This window comes from Populus euphratica, unplaced genomic scaffold (genome assembly GCF_000495115.2).
Source record: "Populus euphratica unplaced genomic scaffold, PopEup_1.0 scaffold93.1, whole genome shotgun sequence".
In the NCBI taxonomy this organism is placed as follows: domain Eukaryota; kingdom Viridiplantae; phylum Streptophyta; class Magnoliopsida; order Malpighiales; family Salicaceae; genus Populus; species Populus euphratica.
Window position 1 is genome coordinate 824,009 of NW_011499873.1, and position 3,995 is coordinate 828,003.

A 3,995-nucleotide genomic window follows, 5' to 3' on the forward strand; every position below is an offset into this window, starting at 1 on the left:
ACTCTTTCCAGTTGCCAACTTTTCATGATTTTGGCGATGTTTGAGCTTCATCTCCCTGCAGAATGGTACAATTCAAGAAGAGAGGGGGGGATGCATAGATCTATGTTATTAATAAAATATGTGAAACCTTATAGAATCCTCGAAGCAGGCAACTTCAGAAAGTTCATCGCTGCATTCAGGACACAGTTCAGAATCTGAAGGAAAAGTTGTGCATCCCAATAGATCATCAGGTTTTACAGCAACCGCATCCTTATACAAAAAGAGCCAAAGTTTCTCAGGAACCAGCAATCGCTTGGCACCAGTTTGCTTAGGCCTCAGTTGCCCATGCCGACACCTAATTGAAGCTGTTGGTCCTGCATCGGCTTCACTAGGAGCATCAATATTTTTTCTTCTCACCCACTGTTGTAGCCTAAAAACATGAAACGATCAGAATTACAGGACACCTTCCAGAACAACACCAGTCCAAGCAGACTAAGTCAAGTTCGAAAGAGATGAAGAAATGCAATAGTTGTTGGCAATAAAAGCACAAGAGATTGTTTAGTTCTTGCACAGGAGAGAGAAAGATTATTAAAATTAGGCTAGATTATACCCAAACCCCTAAACTGTTGGTCAAAGTAACATTAGTCCCTGAACATAAAATTATGTGCCACTGGTCCCTAAATGAATTGTTTGATTTGATTTAGTCCATTTGTTAATTCAAATTAGCAGTGACCAATTATTGTGTGGCATGTGTCATGAATTGATGCATGTATCTTTTGGAAGTGGAGCAACATATACACATGTAACACAATAATTGGTCAATGCTAATTTGAATTAACAAATGGACTAAATTAAATCAAACAATTTGTTCAGGGGCGGAATTTTTTTGTTCAGAGACTGGTGGCATTTTGACCGATAGTTCAAGGGGGTTGGATGCATGTTGGCCTTAAAACTAGCATGTTCCCGGCATCAGTTATTTTTAAATTAAGGAGCCTTTTGGTAAGTCACACCTAATAATCACTAATAAAAGAAGCAACAAATCAAATAGAAAATGTGAAAAGAACAAAAAGGTTCCAAGCATACCATGTCTTAGACACAAAATATGTTCCGTCTGAACATTTCTTAGTAACTACATCGTTTGCAAGATCTCTCATTAATGTTCTCTGATCCCTATAGATATCAGCAGAGACCACAGATTGAGCACTATCAATAAGGCAAGTCATGCAGCAGTTGCTGTTGCTCAGTGCTGGCCCTCCATCATACTGCATTTTTTAGGCATTTAACAGAAGAGCAACAAAAATGATTGCACAACCTAGTAATAAATAATGCATAGGAAAAGAAAGATGAAGCCTGAAGCAGACAAACATGAACATGGATACATTGTGCAAGTGTGTGTGTGTGTGCTGGTATAGAGACGGAGAGGAAAAATAAGTTGCTGAGCTAATGAACTAGAAGTGCCAGGACACTTCTCCTTCATACTTAAAAATACAGCTGTATGCAATACAACAAGAAAAAACAAATCCATCATGCATGCATGGCACACAAGTGTTGAAAACACAATTAACAAGGGAAAGAATATTAACTTGTGATGAGGTATTTTAACATAAGCAATAAAATAAGAGAGATACCTTAGAGAACAAGATTTCCCAGGTCTTGACAGACAGCCGCTTCATGGACCCAACTTTAGACACTGGGACTTCTCCATGTGAGCATTGGATAGGTTTGTTGTCTATAGCACTGCAGTACAATACAGTGGTTTGCAAAGCCTTAATGGAGTTGTAAAAATTTATATGCCGACAACACAAAAGTAAACAAACAAAACAAAATATACACAATTAAGATTATCAGAGATTGAGGAGCATATGACAAATTGGTAAATATGAATCATAACAATCCCTGGTGAAGCCTTGTCAATACTTTAGCCCCGAAGCAGCAATTATGCATGCATAATGTAGCACCACATACACACTTACCCTGGAATGACGTTGTCCGCCCACTGGCGAAGCCAGGCTGTAGAAACCCAATAAAACGGTTCTTCAAGTGACCGGACAGGAGCCTCCGAAAGAATTGATTGCACTTCTTGCCTCCGTTCCGCTACATGATGCACCTCTCTTTCCTTCTTCAATTTGTACTCTTCACAAACAGCAAGATATACTGCATTCACATCCTTTATATCCTCAGAGAGGTGAGGTGGAAGATGAAAGCCATTGTGTAAACCCTTGTGACCTTCTAATTGAATAATGTTTGCAATATGATTTCTTTTATCATCATTCTTTCTAGTGCGCTTAAGATTATACATCAGTCTGTATGCATCAATAGATGAAAAACTCTCTTTATGACTACCAACAATAGATTCTAAAGACTCTGGCAGAACAGCATCTACACGACTTCTGCTGGTATCAGCAGGTGTTGCTCCAGCACAAGATGGCAAAACAGTGTCGTTACGAATAACTTTAGCAGTAGAACTTGAAAAGCCTTCGCCAAATGGACGATGACCTAGATTTGAGACATGCTCGTCATCAAAAGCCCACCACTGCCCTGTATTCTCATCCTTGATATGAGCAATGTAATGGCCACTATTTACAGCAGTTCCCTTGTGAATCAACACAGCTGACAGGTCATATATCCATTCCAGCTGAGAAGGTTCAGACAGTCTCAGACCCATGTCCAATTCTCCAGGGAAACCAAACGCAGATGTGATTTTCTTCCTTGTAGTAGTCTACTGACAAAAATCAATACACAAAGTGCTTAAGAACATGATTGCCTGTGCCCGGAGCTATTCTTTTCTTGTAATTGGTTCTCAAAAAGTGTGAAAAGAACCAAGAATCTTTAGCAGCAAGAGCAAAAATTTAAAGCACCAGGCTACCCTCATGCCAAAAACAAAGACCATGAAACCACACAAAACACAGCGTCATTTATGACAAAAGGAGCTGCAGGTGCCATTCAGCTACTTAAAAATTTGATATCACAGCAAGTTTTAGGATAGTCACCATTTACATGCCTGTGATCAAACTCCTATTTCTCATGATTGTCAGAAAATCCATTTGTAACAATTTCCTCTGGATTCACCACGAGCCATGCATTAGCCTTTTGTCCATCAAGAAACCCATATATTATTTCAATAAAGCTACTTCAAATCTCATATGCAAGTAATAAACTTCAACTTCATCATAAGAACAGAGAATAAGCTATCATTTGTCAATTGCAATGCATCATTTAAGAAAGGCTACTGCCCAGTAATGGCACCACGAAGGTGAAAATAAAAGCATATAATAACTGAAATTCAGAGATGGGAAGAGAGATCAATGCGCTTATTTATTATAAAATTTTACAAGTAACGGTAACAGAAATTTAGCTCTTGAAAGCACATCACAGAGTACCTTCAGAAGGAACTCATAACGCTTAAGCTGAAAATTAAGAACATCAGGAAGTGTTTGTAGCCTGATGCGGTGAGTGGCATCTACAGTGCTTTTACACAATTCACAATTGTATTGATTCTCTCCATGAAGATGTTCCACACTAAGGTACTGATCCAGACTCTCATCTAAGCTTTTCAAGCCTTTGACATTCAACTCCAGCTCGTAGAAGTCTTCAGTTTTGGAAGATGCATTAGAATCTCTTCCACAATTTGAGCACCTGCATACAGAACAAAAGGCAAAAAAAGAAACAGTAACACTACATCAATGACTATTTGGCATGGTGGACACTTAAGGTACTATAACTCAGAAATGACCACTCAAATGTAAAGGTCAATCAACAAGGAGCATATGCAACTGACATGAACATAGAAGGATAATCATCATAGCACCAGATGAACAAAAAAAGAAATCCAGTAACAAATGAAAACACAATGAAGATTGGTTCTTGTCTTACGTTGTTACTTGAGACACACTTCCTCGAAAAAGATCTTGAACAACTGTTTTCACCTTAGAAATTTTAGAGTGGTTCAGACAGCGTTCAAGCAGTGAAAGAAGCAAGGTCAGGAACTCATGGCCATCCTGCTGAACTGCATTATC

General features: G+C 38.7%; 1 pseudogene; it reads right to left on the reverse strand.

The window, feature by feature from the left end:
* The window catches only part of LOC105127781 (ubiquitin carboxyl-terminal hydrolase 26-like), an 8,764-nt pseudogene that overhangs the window by 3,265 nt on the left and 1,504 nt on the right, over positions 1-3,995 (reverse strand).